This window comes from Netta rufina, assembly GCF_964035555.1.
Source record: "Netta rufina genome assembly, chromosome: 11".
Lineage (NCBI taxonomy): Eukaryota > Metazoa > Chordata > Aves > Anseriformes > Anatidae > Netta > Netta rufina.
The window spans coordinates 11,529,531-11,548,880 of NC_140134.1; the positions used below are offsets into that span (position 1 = coordinate 11,529,531).

Consider the following 19,350-nt stretch of genomic DNA (forward strand, 5'->3'; position numbering starts at 1 on the left):
GAGAAAGAGCATGGGCTGTTCTAAACAAAATCCTGATTTTAAAAGCAACTTCAATTCCAAAAAAAACTGACGGTCCACGCAAAACAGGCCCCGAAATGCTGCAGTGCCATGTCAGACTCCCTTACGTGTGATGCTCCATAATGGGCTACAGACAACCAGGCTCCCTAACGTCCAGGGGCATGCAAAGCTAGCACTTATTTTATTTTCATAACTATTACAGGAGAAGTTTAAGGGTCTATACGGTCCCCTCTGCCTGCTTGTAACGTAGGCACATGGGGAGAACCGGTCCCCTTACCCTGGCCACGGCAGAAGTAGATGTCTGTCACTTGGCCTGCACTCTGTCAGCCAGGAACGTATTTCTCCCATTTCCAACATCAAGTACAAGACACAAAGTCATCACCACACTGCCAGGAGGCACTACTTGGACCAAAGCACACAAGGTTTTGGTCCCCCTCTGCCCTGTACTCCTATAAACCTGTTGTCAGTCCAGCCTCAGTCACGCACACGTTCCTCCAGAGGCGTTCACCACCCCTCTCCTCGAGGACCTGTGGGGATTGCTCATCGGCGTTGCACAGGACTTCAGAAGTCGCACTGAGCTCACAGCAGGCATCGTCATTAATCCTCGCCTACAATTACCCAGCACCAGCTTGTCCACGAAGCCACGCAGGAGAGGAGAACACGGCACAGCCCAAGCGCTCCAGCGCACAGCCCTTGCAGTGGAGCGGAGAGGTGTGAGGTTAAGTACATCCCCCGATATTTTATTGCAAAGCACGTAAGGCAGACTTCAAGCAGAACTGTTTTACGTGATTTGACCAGGCCAAAGGCTACAGCAGGGAAGAACCAGCCAAACTCGTCCCAATCCAAGCCCTACAGGAAACAGAAAATCGTGAGTCCTCTACTCCCAGCAGAGGAGGGGTTGCAGTTACTCCAGTTACTCGACAAAACACCAGGCAGCACTGCTGGGCAAAGGGTAGGAGCAGCCCATTAACAAGGCAGTCCACGTATGTAAACGCTGAGCACCTTTAGCCCAGTGAAGCTTGCTCTTTCAGCACCTTGAACGTGCCCTGGTTGAACTTACAAGGAAAAGAGAAGCAACGCACTCCAATTCCCAACAGGGATCGTTGACCAAAGACTGCCTCGGTATCTCCACGGAAATACCAGCTGCTGAGAACCCGCATCTCCCAACAAGGAAGCTAGACAGGAGGCTATTTATAACCTGCTCCACATCACGGTGATTTACTTCAGGAATAAAGCTAAATAAATCATTTCACGCTCTGCTAAGGCTAGAGTTTGAACCCAGGGTTAGGCATTATTCACATTCTACTTGAAGAATGGGAAGGCTGGCACGCTACAGAAGAGTCAAAGTACAACGTCAGAACATCGCCAGCGCAGGTCCATCCCTGCCATTTCCTGCTGGCAAAGCCAAGTTATGAAAACCCCTCCCCACCTCGCACAAGACATTCTCTAACAGACCTTTCGACCTGCAGCACAGCAAACACAGCTCCTCCCGCGTTCACATAACAGCACCGCCTCGGATGGACTCCAGCCTCCTAGCAGCATTTGAAGCTCAAAAGATGGAGCTCATTTTCCAGCCTTAACCCGGCCACGCACCAACGATGCTGGGCTCACCCAGAAGTCCTGTCTGGAGCAAGATTGCTCAAGCAAAGTGTGGAGGACCTCAGAGTAATGGGAGGATCCAGCTCACAGCTGCAGCACACATGAAACCTGGACTAGAAGCCAGCAACCTCGTTCAGCTGTTAAGCGTGGCACAAAATTAAGCCACCTCCTGGAGTGAGAAAAAGCAATGGTTAACAAGCAAGAATATGTGGCCAACCCGGTTGGAGCACAAGTTTATCATGGTAATGAGCTCCAGCCTTTCCACGTTCAGAAAGCCTCACGGCCCAAAACCTAAAATTATGCAGAAGACAGGTGAGTGCATCTGTTCTTTACGGGAAGACTGAGGCTGCTACAGAAAGAAGGAATGAGAATGAAAGAGGTTGTCCAAAACCACAAACAGCAGGACAGACCCCTTCCAGCTTTTGACAGATAATTAAACTTTTGTGTGCTTAATTAGTACCTCCAGACACTTGGCGCACTTCCTGTGACATCTCCTTGATGGCACCAGCTATAGGCCTCAGGCTCAGGGATGTACATCTCAGCTTGAAAGCAACAGGCCTTGGCTTTGCGTGGCCATACAGGAATAATGCAGAATCCTTCAGCCAGGACACTCTGGTTCCCACCAAGCAACTCTCCTCAGGAAGAGGAAACTTATTTTGGAGTGCCATAAGCAGAAAGATAGGAAGCACTCAGGGATGTGAAGCCGTGTCTAGATACATCATATTATTTGGGCAAGCCCCATGGACACCCAAACCCTCTTCTAGCTGTCAGTGAGAGAGGAAGAGGACACAGCAGAGGCTTTCAGTATCACTAGATATTTTTCCCCATTACTTCTCAAATCAAGGAGCAGCCGAGAAGCCAACTTTGCAGTTTGTTTTAGGTTCAGAGTCAAAACTAACATCCCTGAAGGCACCTCATGAATAGCTGAATTTGCTACCTTAATGTACATGGCCAGATCTTTCATCTCCTCGTGGGGCCGTGGCAATCTGTGCCAGTCAGAGCCAAGAGATGAGATTTCCAAAGTGAGTTCAGGGCATACCGCTGATGCTGCTCAGCTCCCAGGGGAGGACCTCGCTTCCTCCACGGCAGGGAAGATGACTCCACAAAACCCCTCCTTACGGGCGCTCTCGGGAAGCTGGTACACAGACAGGTCTCGGATCTGTTGTACTTTACCTCATTATTCTTTTATTGCCAGTCAGCAGCACAAAGCTCTGGATAACACTGGAGAAACACACGCTTGTCTTTAGGCTTGAGGCTTCTACAGCCTTACAAATTAAAGCATGGAAGCAATAGCAAAATTCGGGCCTAAAGGATGTACCCCACTGCCAAGTCTTCACACCATGCATCCAGCACCACAAAAGGGTAGAAAGGCTCCCAGGGACACTAGGAGAGAGCAAAACCTCCTGGGCAAACACACCGCTCCAGCGCTTGCCTCAAGTTTGAACAAGGAGAAATTTGACTGGTCACGTGCAGAACTTGTAGCTCTACAGAAACAAATGCTTAATTTGAAAAACCACCCATCAGACCCAGATCGACATCCATTTCGGTCAGCAGATTTTTAACCAGAGAGCTCCACACCCACGTGGAAAAAACAGGGCTTCTGTAGGCCACTTCTGGTGGGCAGGAGACTTCTCAGGAGACCTCTACATGGTTCAGGCATAAAAACACGGAACATTTCTATTCCAAGTCAAACACATAAGCATTCAAAAGCTTTGTCTAGAGAAAGGCTCCCCTTCCCGACTAGGAGACATCCTTTCTCTTCGCAAGAGTGAGCGATCTGCAGGCACACACCGCGCTCCTGCTCTTTATCTCATGTATTACACCCTCCTCTCACACAGACCTGCAGCCACAGCATTAAGAGAACACCTGGGACACTTAGAACAGCAGAGACAAACCCCAGATGTTCTGTTTCAGAACCTGGAAACGTACAAAGGTCCGACAGCAGCTGGGGGAAGGCTCACAGAAGGAGAGCCCAGGAATGGGGAAAGAAGTGGGCAAGCACATGTAACGCCTCCACGCACACCTCCAGCCCCACTGCACTTAGTTCTGGGCCTCCCCACCTCGGTCTGGCCTTTGGGCTATTCAGCACAGCCTCCTCGCAGGCATCAAATCCACTGTAGATTAACTAAGCAGCACTGTGTGTCAGCTATCAGTGAATAATTAGCAAATACTGCTTATTTATCAGGAGATATTAAAACCTATGCCTAGCAGACATAAGAGCAGAAAAGGCTCACGGCGCACATTAAGGCTGTCTGCCCGCAGAAGGTGGAAAGTAGCTATGTCAGGAAGAAAAATCTTACCTTGTCAGGTATTTTCCTGTCTTTTCACTAGAAATAAATACTTGCATTCAACACCTGGAGAAGAGCTGGGCACACAGCTCTCAGCCTTAACCACCACGCTTGAAGCAAAGCCCCTGTGTGGATTCAGTAATTTGCAAATTCCTCTCTGAATATGCCCCAAAGCTGACATCTACATTTATTCTGCTCAGCTGGAGAATAAAAAGTCAGCTTTTATTCTGGCACTGTACTCGGGCAGTGCTCAGAACGGTATTTATTGTCTGACACCTAGGTAAAAACAAGTTAAAAAAAACCACACTGCTGCTTGCAAAGCCTTGCAAATACCATTCAGCATCTCTCTCTCAATTCCCCCAAGTCTCATGAGTAGCCCACACATTTCAGATGCAGCAGAGTACAGCGAGCAGGTCTCGATCTCAATTTTCCCTTTACAAAAGCAGAACAGCAACCAAAAACTTTGCGTTACACTGCAGCACGCCAAACTGCAATCTCTGCACACCCAAGCTGCAGACGGCTGCTGAAACCTGCACGTACTTCTAACAGCCTGCGCAGCAGGAAGCCTACATTTTGTTAGCAGCAAAGTGCTGAGGACTTCAAAACTGATGCCAATGGCCTGCGTGATGAAAGGGAACGGAACGGTGCCATGAATAAGTCAAGGAGACCATAAAATTCGGAGAAAACACGTGGACGAGTTCAGATAGCCCTGCTTCCAGCACGTGAACGTCACGAAAGGAAATTCTTTAAATCCTGAATCATTCAGAGCAGCGCCCTGCTTACTCTAAATTTCATTAAGTGAAGTTTTCACTGCCTATACTTACTTGAGGTGTTCCTGACAGGCAGCTAGACTGCACGTTTCCAGTGGCAATGAATCATTTGGCGCTAGGTGGTTCAGTGACACCTCAGCCTGAGTGGACAAAGATGTTAGGGAAGATGTTCACAGAAGTAATTGTACTTTATCCTTCAGACACCAGCCTCTGCTCCCGAAACCTTGACCTGCTTCACACAGCCTCCAAAAGCTGGAAAAATCAAACGGGCAAAGCCCACCCAAGCAGTATTTCACTTCTCGCTTCCAGATGATTTAACTTTCCCCCCAGACAACTGGGGAAGCTGTGCAAGAAACAGGAGCCTGAAAGAACAACAGTGTGCGGCTCCAGGAGAAATAAACACACAAAACATCCACTTTTCACTCACACAGAGGCTGCTATGGAGACAGTTAGCTTGACAGCCCTGTTCTGATGACAAAAATATACCAGAGCGATAGGTGAGAAGTTAGAAGATTGCTGCCCTCCTGGCATGCGTGGGCCCAAATCAACCCCAGAGCAAAGAACGAGCCTCCTGTTTGGCTTCCCTGGAGCAGGAGCAGAGGGGCACCCAACCAAACCACCCCAATTAACAGCCTGAGCAGGAGGCGAGCTCAGAGAAAAGGACTGAAATGGCACATACACCTTGATCAAACACGACGCATATATAGCCAGTTATATTTAGAAGTGGGATTTTGAACTCCTGTTATCTTATCAAAGCAGGCATTCAGGAACACTGATCACAACTGGTCTGCGGTGCCTCCGCTCACCTGGCACCTTCCTCTGAAGCACGCAGTGCCCAGACCGTGCTGTGCCACCATTAGCCACGTACACTGCCATGCACATTGCTCAGGCCTTGGATTTCCCTCCCCAAGGATCCCTCCCCAGGTTACACAGCCGATACTCTCCTGGAGTTGACAACATCCATACAAGGAGTATTTCCACTCCCCAGTCCCTCCTAAAAAGGGTTGCAAATCCCTCTGAAGTCTAAAAGAAATCATCCCAAACTGGATTTGTCTTATTACACAAGTTCACACTCCTAGATTTCAATCCCAGCCGAGAACATGCAAGCACACATCAAAAGAAAAATTAAGAATCTCATCTAGTCCAAGTTTTCTTGCAAGATGCCTTTGATTGACACCTGATGATGAGACACTTCAGCTCTTCATGCATTTTTGAAGAAAAGTGTAATCAAGCTGTTCGAGCACCTACCTCTCCTAGCTGTGATGATTTGCTCAACATTCCCCCACTTCATACGCTGCTTCACCAAGTCATCAACACTCCGAACGTTCAGCATAGCTGCCTGCTCAGCTGATGCTCCTCCCCCAGCACCAACCAGTAACCCACAGGCTGCAATTTGGGGTCTGCTCTCCCTACCTGAATGGCTCAGGCCATGACCACGGCAGAGCAGAAAGTTTGTCATGTACTTGGGTGACAGTGAGGTGACACCTTCCAGAAGAAGCCCATGAGTCTCCATTCATCAGCACTTGTGCTGCTCCTCAAGAGCTTCGTTCCAGCAGACTTCAGGTTCTCCACAGCTTCTCGTTCTCTCTCCTGGTTCTCCTCCTCCACTTGTTGTCTCCTTCTAGTGGAGGCCAACATCACAGCTAACAACTACCAGCCAGCCAGATGGCTTTATTACGTGCCTATCAGGTTGGAAACTTGTGATACTTCCCTCAATTAAACTCACAGAGTTGTGGCTAATGGTAGTTGAAAAAAAAAATAAAAATCACTTGAGAACATTAAGAGCCAACAAAAATAAATGCATAACACACTCTAGAAAGTGGGGAATACAATATGGAACTCACACAAGGATGAAACATGACCTCTGAAGACAACTCAGAGCTTGCTCCCCACAAAACGCAGCAAACCCAGGCGCTGCAGCAACCCCGAGCAGAACTCCTGCTGGTTTCTCTTATCGGCCCGCTTGTGAAGGAGTCTGCCTCATTACAGTAAGAGGAGAAAAACAACCCAGCCGTACCTGGAGAGTTTTGTGCCAGGTTAGAGGCAGAGCAGCTCGCGAACAGGTTAGACGAGCAGCAGGAGCAGCGCATGGGAAAGGCAGGACCCAAACCTCCACTTGTGGGCACAGCGCTGCGAGCCGCAGCCTTCAAACATCGACAGCTCCCCAAACGTGCTGAAAAGACCACAGGCACGTTCTCGCTGGCCAACGCACGCTTTGATAGCCCAGTTTCTGATTGGAACTAGATTTTCAGCAGGCGTGGATCAGGAAGCCAAGAAACCACAGCAGCAATCCCCAGCTGGGCAGCCACGCCACAAGCACAAGGCAAACAGCAGCGACGTGTTGTGAGCACTGCTGTGGGGACCTTATGTAATTCCTGTGACACAGAGCAGGACATTAGTAGGTGCATGCCAGGCTGGTTATTGTGACGACCCAGTTCTGGGCTATTAGCCCATCACCGCCTGCGGAGGAACGCCTGATTGTCTGCTGCTCGCAATCCCACACTAGGAGAGCTGAAGAGAAGCATTATGATCACCTCCTCCCACTCGCCGCACAAAAAAGGTGGAATTTAAGGAATCTTCCCTTTTAAAGTGACCGAGAACTTCTTGTTCAATCACCTCATTTGTCCCTTTCCAAAATTTTTCCAGTTTCAGTTTCTACCCGTCCCACCTGGACGCGCCTTTACACATAAACCACAGCACGCTGTGTGAAATCTCTGCTTGTGCACAGACAGGAGAGCTGCAGGTAGGCACAGCATGCCGAGAAGCACCTCGAGAGCTCCCCTCCTCTAGGTATCCATGAGCCATCCTCCCAAGCTCTTTGCAAGCATGTTCTCCCCAATATTTCCACAGAAGGGGGTTCACGAAGCAGGAGTAGTTGAACACGCAACAAGAAATCCTCTGCTGGCATTCCTGCAGCAGATCACAGATGTTGGCATGGACGTGCCTGCCCCATCCTACCAGCACTCACCTTGGGGACCCATGGACCGCGGGTTTCTCTGACCACTTTTTGAACACACCTAGGCCAGCAGCCTCCACAAACTCCTAGAACAGTGAGATCCAGAGCTTTGTTGCCTGCTCTTCAAATAAATGCTTCCAAACCGTAGAGGCTCAGGCAGTTCCTCCAGCTGCCCTTCTTTGTGTGTTTCCCACTGAAGATGCAGCAGGCAGAAACGCGCAGCGCAATGCGCTCACAGACATTCACGCACTGAAATTCCTTCAGCGTTACTCAATGACCGTAGCACTTAATCAGATGAAGATTTCATCCCTCCAAAAAATAAAAACAACACACACTACCTGTAGCAAGAGACCAGCGTGCCAACAACAACTCAGCCAATGGCAGGGAGAACAGATAAGCCCTGTCGGCCCCAAGCAGCCAGCCGTGCCCTTGCTAAGGGGTTTGCCCACTCACCTGCAAGGAGTTTCTTTCACAAGCCAAAAAAACACACCGCTCACTGCACTCCTGAGCACCGTGAAGCCCAGCAGACACTCGAAAATCCTGTTCTACTTCCCAGCAGCAGCTCTTCCCATTCAGCTGGCAGCGTCCTACCATCTGCAGAGAAGTGTGGCATTTCTTCAGGATGGCAGAAGAGCTCCAGAAACCCCATTATATATAAAGGTAACCTCCTTATTACACTCAGAGGATGAATTATGAATTTAACTGGAATCAGCTGTAACAGAAAGCTGTTAAGGTGAACACAGAGGATCATGCAGACAGCATACAGAGCTGGGCAGCTCCGGCACGTGCTGTACCGTGTGGATTTACCTCCTTGTGCAAAGTGAGACCACCTCACACGCTGACAGCTTCTCCCAGAAGCTGGAATAATGCACTGCTTTGTACGGATGACTTTAACCTCACCCTGAATGCAAATATTACCATTCACACACTTAGGAAATCACACCCGGACGAAGACAGTTGGATTCAACTTCCACTTCCCATCCCTGATCTTCAGCGTGGCTGTCAATCGGAAGTGTTCATTCCCAAGTAATCCCCACTACACACCAAGTCCTCTCCGTCCTCTTTGAAGCCTTAATACCCATCGGTGAGGATCACTTTGTACCAGCAGATCACTTGTAGGCCTGCTGAACTGCATCCAGACACGGAATTACTGCCAGCAGCAGCTGATTATCCAACACAAAAAGCTTTTCAGCGTCACTGATCCCCAAAGCTCTGTCCACCACAGAAACTCAGCCTTTACGTTCTGATTTCGGCATCTATAGATGAGTGGAAAAAGTCCTTGTTGTTACAAGGTCATACCTAGCTTGCTAGGAGACTAAATTTAGCCACCTGTGCCTCAGGCAATTCCATTAGTTCTGGGAAGAAAGGATACTGGTGTTGAGCAGGGGTCCAAGGGTAAATCCCCTGGAAGACGTGACTCCATTTAATTGCAAATGATCTCAAAGCTATTAGCGGGGAGCCCGATCGCAATTCATCGAAAGAGGAGACATTCAGATACTACACAGAGCTAGTTTTTAAGGTAGGATTGTTTGAGTGGCGTAAACTATTACTACGTTCAGTTTTAGATTTGGTAAGAGAGGAGTTCAAGCAGGTTTAACAGATGGGGTTTCAGCACAAATGTATTTTAGAACACCTCCTTAGCAAGCAGATTTCCGACTCTAACACGCCGTGCACTACAAGCGTAACGCCATGGAAGAGCTGATCAACACAGGGATTTCTCCGAGCTTTTGTAAATGTTACCAGGGACTGACTGAACAGTTTGCGAAGACAAGCTCCAGTTTACCAAAAGGTGTCACAGCAAACAGCTTTGTGACACATTTACTAATTTTCCAAGCCAGAAAGACGGGGATGACTCAGATCCTCCAGCAGCAGCACTAGCTGCGTTGGGTCTTCGGATCAGTATCAGCAGCAAGCCCACGGAAGCATCACAGTGCTCAAGCGAGGTTCGAAGGCCGGGATCACTGCAAGCGTTCAAGAGAACTTACACTCAAAATGAAAGTTAAAGAATTTGGTTTGAAGACTTCACTGAGGAATAACTACACCGTCTGTCTCAGCCCTGCCGGCTTCGCAGACCCTGACAAACCTACTTGGGTGCAAAACACTTGAACAGGAGCATGTTCAATCACGCTTAACAGAACAAAATTAGGATTACCGAGATCACTGCCCCACATTAACATGAGCATAAGGTTTCTCGTGCTGGATGTTGAGTACACGGGGTCCAGCTAGACACCCCTAAGTCACACCCCATTCCCCTGAGTCTCCGAGAGCAGGAGGCTGCCTGAACATCCGACCTTCACCCCCACAGCTCCTTGCCCCTGAGCCCACCACTGCAGCACCCCCGGCCAGGAGGGATCCCCAGAGCCCACTGTAGCTCGCGTCGTCTCCTTGCTGTCGAAGCTCTGTTTTCTGCAGAGCCCAGAAGGAACAGAACAAGTGGTTCCAGCACACCACGCCCCAAACCATAGATCTGGACAAGTGAAGGCACTCTGGCACACACAGTAACTGCTAACACAAGCGATAAAAAAACACCGAGTACCAGTGCTGCAGCCAGTAAGTCCAGACAAAAACAAAGGGCTGCGTAGTGGTTTGGAGCCTAACACCAGCTTTGAATCTCAACCACTGAATACCATAAATTTCAGCGCAGACACTCTGCAGGAGCAGAACACTGCCTAACTCTGATTTACCAGCACTGGTGTTGCATCTATCACCAGTAAAGCTGAAGCTTTAGTGCTGCCAACACTGCACAGAGCTTTTTCAGAATTAGAAACCTGTCAAAACCTTTCCAAACAGAGGACAGTTGGGAAGCAACACCAGATGCCTAAGTGGCTGCAGGCCTGATCTCAGCCCCAGGACGATGACCCAGAGAACCTGAGGACCCCCAAACCATCGAACCCAGCATCGATGCTCCGGCGCTAGCTAAGCCAGCCGAGGCAATCCACACCCAGCAAGATGAACATGTAAACAGGGAGCGAGCACTTTCTGGCGCAGGGAAGAACCACGCTGCCCGGTGGAAGCACACGGAGCGTTTTGGAATTTCCTCCCAAAGCATCCAAGAAGTTGCTTAACACAAGTGCTGCCCCAGTCCCTCCCTCCCACGGCAAAGCAGCCCGGCGTTACCTGGTGCTTCAGCCCTGCCAAAAGCGCTCTGCCGCGGAGCAACAGCAGGAGCCAGGCTCCATCAGCCTCCCGAAGGTGAGACCTTTGAAGTCTAACACACTTGAAAAGAGGCAACTACAAAGTGTGCGGTCTCTGCCTCATTAAAGTAAGATGTTACAGGTTAATAAGTTTCATTTGTTTGCTCCAACTTGTTCTCTTAAGATCTAGGAAATAAAATGAAGCTGTAGAAGTCAGCCTTGCGCATTACAAGAACAGTTAGAAGGTACCTAAGGACAGCCAGAGCAGCTAAAGCAGGGTTGCTGCAGGACTTGGAATTAAGCAACTTGTACCACATTTCAGAGAAGCTGAATTGTTTCATTACACTTGCCAGAACTGTGACTGCCAATGGAACAACTTTATACTTTAGAAGCCACATTTTACAGGACTTCCCCTGATTTTTATTTTTATTTTTTAATAGACCTAAATAAACAGAAGTCAAACCTACAAGGAATTCTGACTGACAAGGAACAAAGGCTTGAAAACCCTGCAAGACTGAGACACTGAGACTGCTACACATCAGAAACTCGCTGAAAAAAAACACTGTCAAAGATTAGCAACTCAATTCCTATTCCTCTCCTTGCCATGAGCAAGACTAGACATATGCAAACAAATTGCCTGTAATGTTTTTTCCTGTAGTGTGCTCTCTATTAATGTGAAAGGGGAAAAAAACAGGCTGCATATGAATGCACCCTCTGATTTGTAACTCAGTGGATGTGCAAAGGAACAGTTTGTTTGTTATTTCTGCAAACAGGACGTTACCCTCACTGCAGGTGTAACAAAGGTAAGTATTTAAGAAACTCACACAGCTTTCAACCTCATAAGCAGGCAAGATTTACTGCCACCTAAGACGATTTAAATTATGAATTGAGCTGCACAGCAAATTGCTAAGATGGAAGTTACTGTATTCTGCAACGTGAAACAAATAGCTTTGACAAATACATGCTTGAAGCAGGTTGGCTTCACAGAGCTTAAGTATGTTTCTCCTACAACTTATTTAACCTAACTTTAGTGATTTCTCATGAATTGGGAAAAAATAGGAGTTGTTCTGCAGAATACTGCTATGCCAGCTATTTCTCAGCTTTATCACAAGCCACAGACTTGTCAGGACTCATCAATACACATTAAAACACACGGAGGGGACAGCAACTCCTCAAGATACTGGTAAGTTCTGTGGCCTTCTGTAAGGTACCATGTGCTATATGGCCAACTCACCTCAGAAGACTACAGAAACATGACAGCTTCAGAAAAATGACTGCAGATTCAGGACTGCGAAGAAAACTTCACTTTATAAACAGCTGCAATTTTGCCAGCCTAAAGGAATGTCATAATATAATCATAAGGGAGAAAAAGAGGAGCAGGAAAGCAGAGGCAGACAGGAAAGCAGCTTCTCCATCTCGCAAACGAATACCTCCAATTTCTGCATTAAATGCTAAGAGGAACGTATCCACACCATTCAATTGTCTTCCACAAAGCACAAACTGTCAGACTCATCTTCTGGGTAGAATTGCTGTCAACTCCTTAGGCTATTAAGTTATTATCCAGAAGAGATTTGCTCACAGACGAGCAAACCAAAACAGAAGATTCAGACAGGTAAGAGACACCTATCCGTTTCTCAGAGCGAGCCTCTCCAAATAGACTTTACGGGAAGAAATAACAGATGAAGAGCCAGGAGAAAATGGTGGTGATCTCACCCTGATCAGTAGCGTTTCAGCACTGGTTTTGTCGACTGCCTTATTTCTGTAAGCGGCCTTTCAAAAGGTAGAAGTGTCTGATGAACCAGAAATCTAAGAGACACTTTAGCAAGGCGTTAGAATACCTCCTCCCTCTGTACGAGAAAGGTCATGGGGATTGATTACGAAATACAACAACCAAGGAGGCACAAGTCTGAGATTTTACCTCACCATAACATATCCTGCAGCCTGCGCTCTCCACACTAGACCCCGAAGCCTCTGGTCTTCTCAGCTCTTTGAAGATCAACACGACCACACGATGACCATCGTTTCCTCAGTGCAATGAGCCCCGCGTGGCTCCAGGTGGGGCTCTGTCCAGCAGCCACCTGTTCCTGCAGGAACACGTTCCTAAATAACGTTGGGAAGGAGCTGCTGGCTGTGGTCCACAGGAGCGAGCGCTGCTGTCATATGAGGCAGGGAAGTTTCTGGGGGCTGAGAATGGGAAGTTGATGACCAAGAGTTCTGTGACAGCATTTTAAAGAACTGCTCCCACACTCGGGCTCCGACTCATTATGAACCGAGAAGTTTTGGGGACAATTGGAAGAACGAGAAGTCTGGATTAATCAAAATAGCACCAGGGTACTGGCACTTGAAATCAAGATTAAAGACTCCTCTGACACTTCAGCAGAGAGCCAGCAGCTAGAAGAGCACGTGTCTGAGGATGATGCAGCTTTTGGGGGAAGAGAAGCTGATTCACAAGAACCTCATCTCCTCGAAAAAAAATCCTACTGGGATTAAGGTTAGTAATATGAAAATCAAAGCCAGAAAAAAAAAAAACAAAAATCAATATGGTACAAGTGACACGACAGAGAGGAACAGAGAGCAATTCAGAGGTATCTGAGCAGCCGCAAACCAGGCAGCCACACCAGGCGAGTCAGAGTTGTCCTAAAGAGCAGACTAAATGGACACTGGGCTAATTATATTTTATAAAATGAAGTCATGTCTCAGGAGTAGTTAAGAGTTGTTTTTTTGTTGTTTTTTTTTTCCTCCCCTGAAGGAGTGAGAGTACATGAAAGAGGCAGCTGATATATTTCATTACAAAAAAAAAAAGAGTATACTAAATAACAAGATGCTTCACCAGAGCTCTTCAGGGAACAAAACTACCATGGAATAAAAGGAAAAATTCTTCACAGACATAAACAACCGGTTTAAAAAATAAAAGAATTGGGAAAGAAAGGCATCGCTGGTCAGTTTTGCAGCGGAGGGGACTCACCGCAGCACTCTGCTCAACTCCACTGAACTGTGCAAGGGAAGGCAGTGCCGAGATGACAACATTTGCTACCCTGAATAATTTAACATTATCAGTAAATAAGAGCAATGACTCTAAGGAATTGCAGTAAAACCTCACGATACGAGTGGGTGATAGAGTCAAAGCGCAGCACGCCGGGAACGACAAACTCCAAATATGAAGAGCGACAGAGGGAGCTCAGGCCAACGCCCAGGACCGGGACAGCAGGGCTACCGCAGCGTGCTCCACAAAAAACAGCAGCACCGCGGCTTTTGCTCACTGAGGGACAGGCAGAGCGCCTGTAATTATGGAGGCAATAACAGGGAATGAAATACAAATCCACGGCACACGGCGTTTTCGAAAGAGGCACCTGCTGACGGGATGACCAGCCTCGCGCCCAGTGCCATCCATCCCCTCGGCAGGAAGGCTGCGGCACGGCCAGGAGCCACGAGGAGAGATGTGGAAAGGAGAGTCTGAGCAGAGCAGCACAGCTCAGACAGGACAAGACACCGCCAGGACGAAAAGCAGTTTCCTAAAATCCCAGATGTTGTGGGGAAAGCGAGGAAAGAATTTGTTCTGAATTTGCTTCTTGTCTGTTTTTTTTATTTTTTTTTTTTTATTTATTAAACTTATTGACAACCTTGTTCTTGTTTTCTGTCCCTTCCTTGCGGGTGGGCTACACAACAAGTGGGCTAAAGGCTCAGCATCCAGCTCTGTGCCTCCCTGCGAAAACCACGATGACTCAAAGAGAGCGGGCAGATCTGTGGAAGAGAAATGTGGAAGGGCACTGAGTTCAAATGTCATGACCTCAAAGTTCACAAACCGCTGGAATGAGGAAAAATTAGAGCATTATTTCCCCAGATTAGATCTGCCATACTTGTGCGCTCCCATCCCTGGGCACCTGCTGCTGGTTCCCAGTTGGCTGGACACTGGGCCAGGTGGATCACTGGTCTGCCCTGGAAGCCGTTTTTCGGGCACTATACAGGACTCCATCTGTTAAGCTGAGGACGTGTAGCAACCACTTGTTTCAGAAGAGCTGGAAATTAGTTTAAAAGATATCCACCACAAAAAAAAAGGGTAAGTTAGTCTAAGGTAGGCAGCAACTGGCCGTGAATGAGGCTGCCCTCAGCCAGCTAACAATTCCCCTCGCAGTGCTGTTCTCCGACCCTGGCTGCTGGATCAGGCTTACCTGAATACTTTGCAACAGTGATTTTGGCACAAAAAGGTGAATTGTTGGCAATAATGAGAACTGGAACTGCATAAAACCTCCTAGGGAAGAGAAATACAGATGGGACGGGACGGAACGAGGTAGGGCCAAGGTGCTTCAGGCTTTGCAAAAAGCTGGGCTGGTGACTGGACGCTCTTTAATCCAAGGGAAAGAGACACAGGATATATGCTTGCTGCTGTGACCTGAGAGCCACCGAGCTGAATGAGCGGTGAGAGAGACGGGCACAAAGGAATTATCCATGACACCGCGCGGCATCCCCGTGAGACCTGCCCCGCACCACACACCCTGCTCTGGCCAGTCATGGTCAGGGATTAGTTTAAGGAAAACACGTGTGCAGCAGAGATCTGCCGATAATCTGGGAAAAAGCAACTGGGAGGCTGGTGCAGGTGGCTTGGAAATAAGAACCCAAGAGCAGAGCGCTCTCTTGGAAAGTGCTGGAGGAACAAAGAGGTGTTTTCAAAAAGGCGATGTTGGTGCAAAGACAAGAGGGGCACGTACCGGCTGGAAATAAGTTTGCTGTGAGAATCTGAAGCAAGTTCTCCACCATCATGGCCAGAGGAGAGCAGAAGAGCTTTCCCACAAGGAACAACACAGGAAGAAACCCAGCCTGGCCTAAACCAGGGCGGGCTTTAGGTAAGCAACTGAAAATATTCTGCTAGGGGGACTCCCAGAGCAAGCTCTCCGCAGGGCCGTGCCTCATCTTCACAACCCAACAGCTCTTCCAAAAAAAGAGCAACAAGGAGAAGGCACCAGCTGGGCGCTCTGCTGAGTCCAGAAAAAGCAAATTGAGGGCAAGCAGCATTCGAAGAAACACTTGTATCTAAACAGGGCACAGCTACGTATGCAAGACGCGAGTGCATGGCACTGATTTTATCATCTGAGGGTCAAACACTTCATTGGAGGCAGCAGATTTTTGCCAAAAGGTTTCTGCACCACCTGTCCTGGGGTCCCACCATGCCAGCAGGAACTCCAGTACCAAAAGGAGGTTTTTGTGGCTTTCTCACTGGCGTCCTCCAAGCTTCCTAAGCACGCCTTTCTTTTTTAAACATCACTGAGGCAGAATTACCTGTGGCTGGACACCCCGGTGTTTACATTTGAGGTCCTGACAGCCGCACCTCGCCGGTGCTCACCGAAATCCCGCAGCAGCAGCAGCTCCGGCAGCTCCCGGGGCCTGCCCGTGGGGATCCCCGAGCACACGGAGAGGAGCCCGGGGCGCAGCAGCCCAGCTCCACCCCAGCTCCTCCAGCAGCCGGGCAGCACGGGCCGGCTCCCGGAGCTCTTTGTGCCGCCGGGGCTCGGGGGGGGGGGCGAACAAAGCCTCCCCTCCTCCGCCCCCAGGGCTCGGCTCCACGGCTCCACCCGGGAACCGGCAGCGAAGCCGGGGAGGGGGGAACCGAGCGAGGCTGGGCCCTGCCGGCTGCGGGCACCGCGCCCCCGAGTGCGCACAAAGGAGGCGGCGGCGGAACGCGGACACCCCCGGACACCCCCTACCCGCCCGCATCCCTCCCCCCGGAGCCCCGCGGAGCCCAGCGGAGCCCCCCAGGCCCTACCTGGCGGCGGCGACGCGGGGCAGGGCCGGGCCGGGCCCCCCGCTGCTGCTGCTGCTGCTCCTCCTCCTCCTCCTCCTGCTGCCTCCGCCGCGCTCAGCGGGGCGGGCGCTGACCCGGAAACAACCGGCGGGGCCCGGCCCCGGCGGGCGCCGCCCCATGGCAGGGAAGCGGCGGGGCCGGCCCGCAGCGCTTCCGGGCCGGGCAGTGAGGGGGGGGGGGGGGCCGGGCCCGCCATGGCGACGCCGCGCGGTTGCTATGCGGAAGCTGCCGGCCCCCAGCGGGCTCTCCCCGTCTCCTCCCTGCTGTTTCCAGCTCCTCCGCGCTCTCGCAGCTGGGGTGTTCTCAAGATCAGGGCTCGGCAAAGCAGCCCGGGCTCCCTGGAGAACGCTCCCCGTGTCGGAGATGAGAACAGCTCCCTTCTGCGCCACGTTTGGGAAAGCCGCAGCGATTTAGGCAGCAAAATGGGGGATTTTGGGGGCACCGTTACCTGCTGTGAAATGCCGAGCCTCAGGAAGCAGCCAGCAGCTCCACACCCCGCTGCTTACACGTCCCGCACGTATCGCCTACACGAGGCCGCTGTCCTACGTGCCTTCAGATCCCTTCCCAGCACCGACACCTTTTTGGTACAGAAAAGGGCAAAATGCGCGCTGCCCTAAGCACCGGCACGGCCCAGTACCTGATAGCTGGAGATGCTGCTGACATCTATTGTCAGCGCGGGGTATTTCTTTTTTGTTTTCTTTGTGGGTGTTGTTTGTACGTGTGTCAATGAGTTGAGATTAATAAATCAGCCGGTGCTGGGACACAGTGATTGGTTTTACATCTGCTGGCATTTACCTGCTTGCTCCTATTTTGTTAGCTAAATCTTTGAACCTCCTTACGCAGGGCACTCAGACCCCTGGATTTTAGCTAGTTTTGTGTTTTCCTCCTTCCACATTAAAAAAGTAGCAGCGTTCATCTGGATTTAAACAAGACAGTATTGCTATCAAGTAATCCTTTAAACTTAAAAGAATTGAGAAGTGGCCTCAGGAACCTGAAACTCAAAAGTGAATACTACCTCACAGTAATAGTAGCAATAATAACATAGCTGATGGTTCTTCCTAAGAAGTTCTCTAGAAAATAGTGTTTGCCCCAAAGTGCTGGAAGTCCCACAGCACGGGAGGATCTCTGTCGTGTGGTGCAGTGACACAAAGCACAGGCACACAGCCAGTTTATCCTCATCTTGAATTTGTTTTCAACACCACACGATTTCAGCTCTTCAATGACCTGTACGTCAGAGCAACCAAAGAGTAGCTGCGCTACTCTTCCCCTGGGACAAACATTAGAACAAGACAGCTGGTTTTTAATTCAACCTCACCTTTAACCTCCAGCAGGCCGAACAGCTTGTGAGGGGTGGCAAGGATCCTCTTTCCTCTCAGCAGAGAGAGGACAGGGCTCCTCACAGCAGCATGCTGCAGTAGCCCACTCTAATTAAGAGTCACATCCTCTTTTGAGCTCAGAACCTTTTGCAGTAATTTATTTTTCTTTAAAACAGATGAGTACTTGGTGTCTCCCTCCAGTGAAGTGATCTGAGGCTCTGGCCCCATCCCCAAGCCCATCTTTTCAGCCTGCTGCTCCCTGGAATGTGCACACACTGTGTTTGTGTACCAGGATGCGGTACAAGATGTTAGCAAGTGACAACTCCCCTTACACCTCACCTTTTTTGTGTCCCATTCCAAATCCAGCTTTCCCCTATTCTGAAAAAGAGGTTGTCATTAACAATTTCTAATTCAATAAAGACATGACAGATGGACTTTCAGAATGCTTCTGTGTATTAGAAAATCAGAGATCTGCATTTTAAAAACAGAAGCAGCATGATCATGCAAGTCTCAGACAAGCAAAAAGCAATTAAAAGATAATTGCAGGAGTCACTGAGGAAGTCAAGGAAGCAAGGTAAAAATTAAAGCAGTGACTCATTCTGAATGCTAAGCTTCAAAAACATATATTAATTTCACAATAATTTTATCGCAATTTTCTTGTGCTCTGTAAAACTTATACTTTTGGTTCTGTTCAACAGCTGGACATAAGCCATAACAATTCTTAAGTTTAATAACCAATGGAAACAACATTTTGAACAAAAAAAAACTACATAAACATACAGAGGGCGCAATGTGTTATTGAAGTCGGGGTCAGATCACACCTGCTCTTCTTCAGAGGACGTGTCATCTTCTGCAGAGTCCGGTGGCAGGGGCTGAGCTCTGTAAGAAGTGTTAGCAATGCAAGAGTTAGCAGGACTCGACCAGCAGCTGCTTGCAAGGCTCCAATAATGATAAAAAAAAAAAAAAAAAGTTGCAGAATTGAGTAAGTACGGCTCCTGCTTCTTCCAGAACGCCCTGGGAGGATGTACATTGTTTTAGAAGGGCACTGAGTATTCTCTGTAGTGTTTTCAGCACCCAGTCCTAACTCAGGCAAACAAATTGCAAGTGGAAGAGGAGAAGGCTTTGGAGCACTAGAGCACAAGCATCTTTAATTTCTCCAAGAGGTAGGAGGCAATTAAAAGTCTTTCTGTTCGTTTGCTTTGCAGGGCCTTCGAGATAATTTGGGAAAGCTTCCTACAGGGCTTCCCTAACAGCTTAGGGTTATCTGTATTTGCGAAACACTCATTCTTTGAGAAGAGAACAGAGATATTGCCTTAAAGAATGTTTCACACCGTTACCTCTTTAGTCGGTAGCACTGACTACAAGTTGATCTTTGAAGTGTCAGCTAGGTACAGCAATTGTTTCAGAAACACAGAACTTGCTGGCAGTCCCCAAAGCTTTTCTGAAACAGGGCTGACAGCTCTGGAGACTCG

The 19,350-nt window shown here is 49.1% G+C and overlaps 1 protein-coding gene across 2 annotated transcripts in view; it reads right to left on the reverse strand.

Moving 5' to 3' along the window:
• CSNK1G1 (casein kinase 1 gamma 1) overlaps nucleotides 1-16,623 on the reverse strand; it is a 114,757-nt gene extending 98,134 nt beyond the window's left edge. For both annotated transcript variants that reach the window (XR_014618783.1, XM_084293778.1), the window contains exon 1: nucleotides 16,524-16,623. The gene's annotated coding sequence lies outside the window, so the exon portion shown is untranslated. The remainder of the gene's footprint in view (nucleotides 1-16,523) is intronic.
• Between the last annotated feature and the right edge of the window lie 2,727 nt (nucleotides 16,624-19,350).